Below are 10,682 nucleotides of genomic sequence, written 5' to 3'. Positions count from 1 at the left end.
GTTGAGCCTCTCCGTGACGCTCTCGTGACAACTAAGCGATCTCGTGACGAAACGTGACACTCTTCTTTGAATCGTCTCTATCTCTTCTATCAGTCCTATCTGGTATGAAACCCAGACAGATAAACAATATTGAAGAATGGGTCGAACAAGCGCATTATAAGCCACTTCCTTCGTAGGTCAGTTACATTTCGTTAAGGTTCTGCCTATGAATCAGATTCTGTCGTCTGCTTTTCCCTCTATTTGCTTTATATGGTCATTCCACTTAAGATGGCTCCGAAATGGATAAGCTATTTATGTACATAATTTAGTTTGTGCGGAAACACGCAGGGCGTGAGGTCTTCTCGTAGTTCACCAGTTTGAAACATTAATTTAAAACGAAAGAGAGAATGTAAAAATGAAACACTTCCTGAGTGACAGAAAAAGGGGAAGAAGCAGTGAAGTTCCTTTTGCAGCATGTTGGTACTACTGGTTGGCAAGAACATCTTAGCATCGCGTAGAGGGAAACTGAGTACCAGGAAAACTTTTGTGGATACCATGTTTGTGAAGAATAATGAGAAACCCCGCGCGGAGTGGCCGCGTGGTTTGAGGTGTCTTGTCGCGTGGCCCTTCCCGCCGGAGGCTCGAGTCCCCTCTCGGGCATGTGTGTGTGTGTGTTGTTCTTAGCATAAGTTAGTTTAAGTACTGTGTAAGTCTAGGGACCGATGACATCAGCACTTTGATCCCTTAGGAATTCACACACAATAATGAGAAACAAATACAATAAGGTAACCTCCATAGCCAGCAGTTCTTCTATTTTAAAACGTGATAGTTAACATCTTATTGTAATAGTTATATTGTCAGTCATTACTTAATATTCGACCTACAATGACGACTTCGCGTTGCACAGTTTGCTGCAGTGTATCACAGTTGATTACCTTCCTTCATATATAGCGTTTTAAATAGTGCTGGCCCTTTAGTCTTACATTTGCTTTAGTGTGAAGTAAAATTTAAAAAGAGAAGTCTCAATCGTTGCTTGCGAGCTAGGACAATGGTTTAACATTTGTATTTTTGAATTTATATTTAATTTTTAATGAGATCCACACCGTGGGGGCAGGGAATTAATATTATGCAGTCATGTGTTTAATTTGGATCCCAGTAATATATTTTGTGCTGCTGAAAATACGCTGCCTGATAAAAGAAGTGAAACACTCAGAAGGAGGGGAGGAAGCGAAACGAAACTTGATGCGCTGAGAGCATATGTTATGTTATTTCAGTGATTTCAAAATCAGGTCAAATTTAGAAAAAAAGCTTTGCGTTATGAGCCCACGTATCAGTATGACGTTGCATCCTCTCTGACGTACATGGATGCACCGAATCGGTTGGGCAGGGTGTCAAAAAGCTGTTGTATCATCTCCCGAGACTGAGTTCTTGGATCCTGGTACTGGGATGAAGTCCAGCCAACCCAGAACATGTTCTATCAGGAGGAGATTTGGGGACTTGCTGGTCACTGTAGTACCTCTACGTTATGCGGACGTTTCATAGGGGTATCTGCCATGTGTGGAGAAGGATTCTCTCTCTTTCCAAGCATTTATCTCTACCTGCGGGGTCTGCTGTTATGTTTAACCGGATTTGGCGTGTTAGTTTTAAGGGTTGGCTGGATGCCCTTCCTGTCGCCACCCCATACCCCACCTCCGCCCCGCCCCCCCCCTTCCCTCTGGGACGGAATGTGGGTACCCCAAATGTCTACGTCGAGTGTAATCCATGGAATAAAAAAAAAATGGCTCTGAGCACTATGGGACTCAACATCTTAGGTCATAAGTCCCCTAGAACTTAGAACTACTTAAACCTAACTAGTCTAAGGACATCACACACACCCATGCCCGAGGCAGGATTCGAACCTGCGACCGTAGCAGTCCCGCGGTTCCGGACTGCAGCGCCAGAACCGCTAGACCACCGCGGCCGGCAATCCATGGAATAGTGCGAACGTGTTTCAAATGTCTGCGAGTCGTGTAACTGAGGTAGAACGTGGGGACCAGTATTCACCTAGCAGGATGTGGAAAACCGCCCAAAAACCACATCCAGCCTGGCCGGCACACTGGCCCTCGTCGTTAGTCCGCTGAGCGGATTCGATGTGGGGCCTGCGCTCCTACACGAGTCCAGGAAGCAGTGTATTAGCGCTCTCGGCTACCTGGCGGGTGTGTGGAGGAGGATTATTCTGTTGACAAATGGTACCACTATACTGTCGCTTGAAAGGTAACAGATAAGAACAAAAGATGTTCATGACCTACTGATGTGCCGTCACTACGAGCTGTGACGCGAGGCCAGTGGTAACACCTGTGTGTCTCTCCAAAGCATTGGAAGAGTGAGACGCCGCCCCAAGTATCCATCATACACACCGACGATGGTCATCTGGGGTCATGCAGAACCCTGACTCATCACTGAACACAATGAGGTGCCATTCGCCACTAACAGAAGCTTGTCAGTCCTGGTACCACTCCAAATGCACTCGTTTGTGTCATGGTGTTAATGATGGCCTACGCATGGGTTGGTGATACCCTAGACCGGCTGTCACTGGCCTCTGACCAATAACACAGAATTTTGCTGGGAGTCCTTTACCTGTTCTCGGATGACAGGCGCAGATGTTGCGAAGTGCTTAGCGCATAATAGGATGATTCCCATTCCACGGTTCCACGCAGTCCCACATCGGGCCGCTGTCACATTCGAATGCCCCACAAACCTGTGTATTGTATGATTCGATCAGCAGTCCAAATTGAGGCCCACTATGAGCCTCCTTTGAATCTGTGTCAGCTTCCGGTAACACTGTCTCACTCAGGTGCGCGGCCTGTCCACGTCCTTCACACTGTTCTACATCACGAGCATTCTCTCCGGAGTTTTGGTAAATACTTGCAGTTTCGTTTTATCAAAATCTAGCTGGAGTCAGCACAGACACGTAACGTTATGAATGTTTAAGCGAGCTAATCGGCCGCCTGGAATTGTTATGATGTGAAATTTATATATACCTGAACACTATAGGGTCTCGCGGGAGAATGCTGCCGCCGCTCTAGAAGAGACAAGTGCGTCAGAAAAGGACCGGATGTGCCTTAATCCCAGTACGGGGAATTTTAGCAATGGACAGTTGTTAGTAAGACAAAGAATGCTCCATGAAATGGTGGAGTGTCAGATAATCTTACACGTGACTGAGTTACAGCTCTCTGAATTTCTACAGTAAGCCACAGTCACATGTTAATGCAAATCTGAATATATCTGCAATCTCAGAGAAACGAGTCACATCGAATGAGAAAGCAAAATGTCAGTATCTTTAAAACCACATAAGTTAATACCTCACAGTGGAAAACATTTTAACAATGATCCTCCGAATTAACAACTTTTAAACGCCTCGTACGATCTCAGCACAGGATATCCCAGATGATAGCGTTGCACTATAGGTATCATCTCTGAAATCTATGTATCTGTATCTTGCAACCATTTTATTCTTTGATTTATTATGTTTTTATATCTTTCTTGGTAGGAAAATGTTTGTCAGAACATCGTATTCTTCACATTTACACGGCAAATGAATACAGCATCAGTACCTCACATTTCGTCATGTTCTGTTTTTATTTACTATTTTGCCAGTATCCTTATTTAAATGTTCAAGTACTAGTAAAAAAAACTGTGCTAATTTAAAAGTAGTCAGTAGTATATATTAGCAGACAATAGAACTGAAAAGGGAACCAAAATGCGCTTGTATCAAAACGGCATAAATAATTGTTTAAAAATATTTAACAACAATTTGTTGTCATTCATCATGAGCACACTTGCACAAGAATGCTAGCATATTTATTATGAACCTACCATTACTTATATTTATTGCAAATGATCTGAGTGAAACCGAATGTTTATGATATTTATTTAAATATTGTTGTAATATACACTATTAGTTAGTCTGGGACGAGGTCACAATGAGACAGACGTAAGAGCGCGGTAGTTTGGTGAGGATGGCCTTCAGCCAATGGAAAAGGTGACAGTAGCGGAACGCAACCCGAGTCAAGTCGTGACTGGGACTTTCCTCATGGAGAGCTCAAGGAAACGATTCTAGACACTTTATGTCGAGTGCTGGAAGTAGGAAGACCTGCCTGTAGCAACGAGGGGTATGCGATCACGGAGGATCAATTCTGGGCGGTGAACGGCCGCTACCATACTTTAACTCTGGAGGGACTTAGTATGTCGGAATTTGCTCCATAGTGGGGCTCTGATTTCTGCCGCTTGATAGACGGAACTGAGAATAGACACAGTATGATCTACTATTCTTTGCATTGCGTGTGTTAATTGGTGAATCCTCATGTTGAACACTTAACTGTTTTGAGTTTTTTGGTGTATGGCGATTACGAAATGCACTTAGTTTCCATATAGCTTTAACGACTATTTAGTTGCGGTATTTTGCTATCATCGTCGTATCGGTCTCAGAGTCACTTTACTGCATTTATAGAGATATTTTCTTTTTGCATTTTAATTGGACATCGTAGGATCACTTTTCGTTTATCTGAGATGTCCTTCCTTGAATAAACCTTATTCAATATAATTCTCTGTCGCCCACAGCAGTTACAGACAATAGAATAGAACCGTAGTTATTAAATTATTCATTCAATTTTTCTTTCGAATTTTTGTGTATGTTCTTAACCTGTTGTTCTAGCCATTGCATAGACTACTTGAGTATAGATAATCATTTGCAGCGAGTCAGCTGCAGGGCATGAAAGCAGATGCGCGCGGCTCGAGTCTATGACTACATCGACGGAGCGAGGTGGCGCAGTAGTTAGCATACTGGACTCGCATTCTGGAGGACGACGGTTCAATCCCGCATCCGGCCATCCTGATTTAGGTTTTCCGTGATTTCTCTAAATCACTCCAGGCAAATGCCGGGATGGTTCCTTTGAAAGGGCACGGCCGACTTCCTTCACCGTCCTTCCTTAATCCGATGAGACCGATGACCTCGCTGTTTGGTCTCTTCTTCCACACAACCCACCAACCACCCCCACCCACCCACCTCACTACTTCGAGCTATTCTTTTTAAACAGAGCCGTGTATGGCCCAAGTACCTACAGTACGAGTAATCGCAGGTAAACACGCAGTTGGTTTGTCGTGTGGGGTGCTGTTTATAAGAGCAACAACTCGGTAGTAACCACTAGGTACCTTCTCAGACAAATACTGCTCAGACGGCCGCTGTGGGCGAGCGGTTCTAGGTGCTTCAGTCTGCAACCACGTGACCGCTACGGCCGCAGGTTCGAATCCTGCTTCAGGCATGGATGTGTGTGATGTCCTTAGGTTAGTTAGGTTTAAGTAGTTCTAAGTTCTAGGGGACTGATGACCTCGGAAGTTAAGTCCCATAGTGCTCAGAGGCATTTGAACCATTTGAAATACTGCTCATCACGTCTTTCATGCGTCGCTCAATCTCGACGGAAAGCATGAGTTTATTTCCCGTTACAAACAAAATGATTTTTGGAAGCTAAATTTTACATGCCCATTCGACGGAGCGGCCCACAATTCGTCTGTTGTGATATTCGTTTTATCGGTATTTATGAAGAAGTACACGGTGAATAATCGGTATTACAGAAGCAACTGAGCAGCGCTGTTACGTAGCGGTAGCACTCAGCGCGGGCCAGAGCGGTGCTGTTTGTTATGTCTGGTGAATACGAGTACTGAGGCAAAATTTCACAGCCAAAAAAGCAGCACGTGTGTGTACTGTGCAGAATGAGATGGGGCGTTGCCGTGGAGCAAAGAGGTGCCCCAGGACGGCACCCAGTGACGCTTCGTTTTGTCAGTTGTTTCCCATCACACCGTCAGGTGACTTCACTTGAATGCCGCTTTGACGGCTTGCCCAGTACGAGCGTAATCTGTCAGCAACATGTCGACGCCGTCTGAAGAAACACAGAGCGCTTTTATGGGCTTCTGCTCTTTTTTGGCAGTGGCATGTTTGCTCCAACACTCGTCCATGGGGCAACGACCTTACTACAGTGGATACACCAGTTCCCGTCAGATCACCGAAATTAAGCGCTGTCGGGCGTGGCCGGCACTTGGATGGGTGACCATCAGGGCCGCCATGCGCTGTTGCCATTTTTCGGGGTGCACTCAGCGTCGTGATGCCAACTGAGGAGCTACTCGACCGAACAGTAGCGGTTCCCGTCACAGAAAACCATCATACCGACCGGGAGAGCGGTGTGCTGACCTCACGCCCCTCCTATCCGCATCCTCCACTGAGGATGACACGGCGGTCGGATGGTCCCGATGGGCCACTTGTGGCCTGAAGACAGAAGAGTGCAATACTCGTCCATAGTGACCAGTCACCTCAAGACGCGAACTGCATTGATCTAACGCAGTTGAAACATTTACACTGCTGCCTCGGCTCAGTAAGCTTTTGCAGTGCGTGTGAGAAATCGTGGAAAGCAAACCGCGACGACCTCTGTTGTATTCAAAATGTCGTACAGAGCTGTTACACCACTGATTTCCAGTTTTTGCTCTGACATCTCGACTGTGATAAGTTGGTCTTCGAGCACCAGGACATACGTTTCTCTTGTGTTTCCCGATGTTTCACTAAGATATAGTGTGTCACTTCGTTCAACGTCACTGAAACTTATTTGAACACACCAGCAGGGTCTGAGCCATCTCATCACTGTGTCATAAGATGGTGTGCTCTGTTACTGCACCAGCTCAGCGTTGACTGTCGCAGCATTCTTCTTCTTTCACTGCTGAAAACAAAGTGCGCCATTTAGTTTATGCTCACCTAGCGGCAATTTGTATTACTAGCAGATTCATTTATCCGTGGGTCACTTTTTTTAAGGGTGCTGGGCGTGTCGTGGTGTTATAGATCAACAGCAAACAAATAAAAACATTATTCATATGCATAGGCAGTAGCTTACTTACGGGACTAGTTTGAGTAGAATGGGACATGCGGTCGGCCGATGCCAAACAATAGGAGTCATCCTGGCACTTGACTGAAATACGAGGATAGTTCGGAAAGTAGTGCCTCCTAATTTTTTGTTGTGACTTTGGATGTCCGTGCCACATGTCGTTGGTGTACTGCTACTTCTCGAACCTCCTCCTTTCATTTGCAGGTGGTGGTTGGGGCCAGCACAGGAGTGTTCCAAATCGAAGTCTGATGTGGACGCGCGTAAAAAACAGCGATGTGTGACTGTGTTCCTCACTGATGAAGAAATTGCACCGATTGAAATCCATCGACTCTTGCTTAAGTTGTATGGAGACGATACGATAGACGTGATTGATGTGAGGCGATGAGTACGGCATTTTCAATGTGGCGAAAGGGGTGTGCATGACAAGCCACGGCTCCGTGGATCCCTGGCAATGAAGAGGGCCTTGATCAACTCATCCGTAGTGATAGGTGGATAATGACCAGAGAATTGTGTACAAAGCTAAATGTCGGCTGTCAAGGCTTGGAAACAATGTTAGAATGTGCTGATTATCGCAAAGCCTTTGCGAGATGGGGCGTGCGGATGCTTAGAGAAGAACAAAAAAATCATCGCACGGAAATTTGTCGGAATCTTCTGGACAACTATGAAGCTGAACGTAACATTTTTCTGAATAGCATCGTCATCGGAGATGAGACGTGGTGTCACCACTACAAGCCGGAATCCAAAACACAGTCCATGGAATGGCGACATGCGAATTCTCCGTCAAAGAAGAAATTTAAGACACAGCCGTCTGCGGGCAAAGCGATGAGCACAATCTTTTGAGATAGCCGGGGAGTGCTTGTTTTGCTTGTCCTAGAGTCTGGAGAAACTGTCATTTCAGCAGCTACAAGACGGCACTGACGAAACTGAAAGTCCGAATTTCCAAGGTAAGGTCAGAGAAGATGGCCAACTTTCACTTGCAACTTGATAACGCCAGGCTCCACACCAGTTTTGTGACCACCCAACTCTTTGCAAAGTTCGGCTGGACTGTCTTACAACATACACTGTACAGCTTCAGACTTCCATCTCTTTTTGGGACTCTGAAAGATGGACTACAATGGTGAACATTTTCAACACTCGGATAATGTTGTCAAAGCTGCAAGGAGGTTACAAGTTTTACAAGCGCGGCATGCTGGTTCTGTTTCATCGTTGGCAAAAGTGCATTGCGAATGGTGGTGACTATGAGAAAAAATGACAGCCTGTGACTGAAATATTACTCTATTTACCTGTGCTGTTGTTATTTACGTATCTGCTGCAGTTTTCACGAATAAAAATAGCAGGTATTACTTTCGGAACGACCCTCGTAATTTAGGGAAATCGCAGAAAACCTAAATCAGGATGACCGGATGGTGACTGAAACACCCCTTCCCCCAGGCCGCACGAATACCAAACTAATCTGTTTAAAACAGCGAAATCTCATTCAGTTTGTCACCACCAAACACTCAACAAACTTGAACACACTACACCTTCAGCTGAAATCAGGGCCATGGCGATGGCTTTTGGCTTCCATTTTGTGTACTGCAGTGTCGTATTGCTTGCCTGAAAAATTGAGTCTGCATCTCTCCATATTAAGTGAATGTTGGTCTAGAAAGGGGATAAGAAGTTAGTATTATAAACTGCAGAGCTTTGGGAATAAAGATTTCCAGAAAGACAGAAACATTATAGTGCCAAACTATTATGTGGAATGAGAGACATCATCATCATTATTATTATTATTATTATTATCCTTTACTTCTTTCACATTTCTAACCTAATTCTATGTCTGTGTGTTATCAGAGTAGTACACACCTTTTGCCCACCCGGTTAGCCGAGCGGTCTAAAGCACGGCTTTCCGGAGCGGGAAGGAGCGCCTGGTCCGAGGCACGAATCCGCCCGGCGGACCTGTGTCGATGTCCGGTGAGCTGGCCAGTCTGTCGATGGTTTTTAGGCGGTTTTCCATCTGCCTAGGCGAATGCGGGCTGGTTCCCCCTATTCCGCCTCAGCTACACTATTTCGGCGATTGCTCCACAAACAAATTCTCCACGTACGCGTACCCCGCCATCACTCTACCACGCAAACATAGGGGTCACACTCGTCTGGTGTGAGACGTTTCCTGGGGGGTCCACCGTGGGCCGAATCGCACAATAACTCTGGGTTCCGTGTGGGGCGGCGGAGGGGTGAAGTGGACTGCGGTAATCGTCGTGGCGTTGTGGACCACTAGCTGCGGTGGGGACGGAACCTCTCCGTCGTTTCTAGGTCCCCAGTTAACATGCAACAATTCACCTTTTTGTGGAATGTACTGTTGTACAGGTTGGCAAGATTCTTGCCCAATTTTATTTCATCGTAGAAAATGTGTACCAGGTATGTCCCTACAAACAAACAGAAAATTAATTACGTAGCCCTATTTTTTTCGTGAAAATAAAAATTTTATGACCTGCCACCAGCACCGTGAACCCCCAAGAAATGCTTATTGAGCACTTATTTTCATGCACCGTGTATCGCATTCCATTGAATCACACAGGGAGTAGCTCCTAAGCGATCCGAGGCCAGCTAAAGTCATGAACGTGATTTTTTTCAATAGTTTCATGTGGGATGGTCTAAAAACTTTAGATGGCCTATAGGGAAAAAGGAAAACGTCCTATGGATGAAGTATACCTGGTATTGGAACTGTGTTTAAAAATGGGCCATGACACTTCATGTGGGTGTGGCATTTTCTGGAACACCACTCATGCCTCGTACTGGTTACATCCACCTCCAGACATTGCCCATTTTGTTTCTTGAATACGTCCCTCACTTTAGAGGCACGTAGCGGAATACTATCAATAATAGTATAATACATACTTCATTTGCCGTTCAGCAGACGTCTATGAACTCGGATGCTCATCAACCAAGTATGCCAGATACGTGAAATCTCCGCAAATCTTAACAACGTTCCCGTCAACGTCCAAGTTTTCTACAACAGATCCTACTGCCAAATAGTCCGTCTGTAGCAAATTTATGTCAAGTGCCCAATTCAGATGTTCGTCTCCGAGCTTCCAACTGGTCTACACTCTACAGCATTGCTGGTGAACCACCAATCTGTGACCATATCACAAAGCATTTTCTTGCTTAATTACTAAGAGCGAGTCAGATATGTTTCTTAACGGAGTTGAAGAGGGAGAAGATCACAGCTTCAAACCTTTTACTGTTTCGTTTACTATATTGTATTGAAGTTCATAAATTTTATTAACTATTTTGAATGGCTTGATCAAGAATTTTCTGTGACTTAATCAGGCAGTACGGTTCGCATCTACTTCTGCGAGGCATCCCTGCAGATATGCTGAAGTCGCACTGATGCATTACCTCCGGTTTATAGTGACAAGGAGAGCTGCAGGTACATTATACCGATAGGTGGTGTTGCGCCGCGATATCGATGTTGACGTTGAACCAGCTGGTTGATATGGTGAACATGCTAGTCATTTCTGCAGAACATACTAATGTACTTGTCCTGTGAAAATTGATCTCCTATCTCTAACCGTTCAAGGTGCACTGTTTTTGTGAACATGAGTGTATAATACTGATTGCTGAAACTGTCATGCATTTCCACTTGCAAGCTGCCCGTCTGACGGCTCACAGTGGCTACGGAAATTTCCATGTTCAGTATTTCAGATAATTGCAGACCGAATTTGAAAGTTTAATATGCTTTCATAATCTACTAATTAAGGGTTATAATTTTTTGCTAAACGTGTGACACAGTAAGTCCAGCATTCAAATTAGAGACTG

The 10,682-nt window shown here is 45.1% G+C and overlaps 1 pseudogene; it reads left to right on the top strand.

Moving 5' to 3' along the window:
• The first annotated feature begins 5,972 nt into the window (after nt 1-5,972).
• Nucleotides 5,973-6,090, top strand: LOC124546373 (annotated as a pseudogene).
• Nucleotides 6,091-10,682: the final 4,592 nt, after the last annotated feature.

Source organism: Schistocerca americana, chromosome 8 (genome assembly GCF_021461395.2).
Source record: "Schistocerca americana isolate TAMUIC-IGC-003095 chromosome 8, iqSchAmer2.1, whole genome shotgun sequence".
Taxonomy (NCBI): domain Eukaryota; kingdom Metazoa; phylum Arthropoda; class Insecta; order Orthoptera; family Acrididae; genus Schistocerca; species Schistocerca americana.
This window is presented reverse-complemented; position numbering and strand designations above follow the sequence as displayed.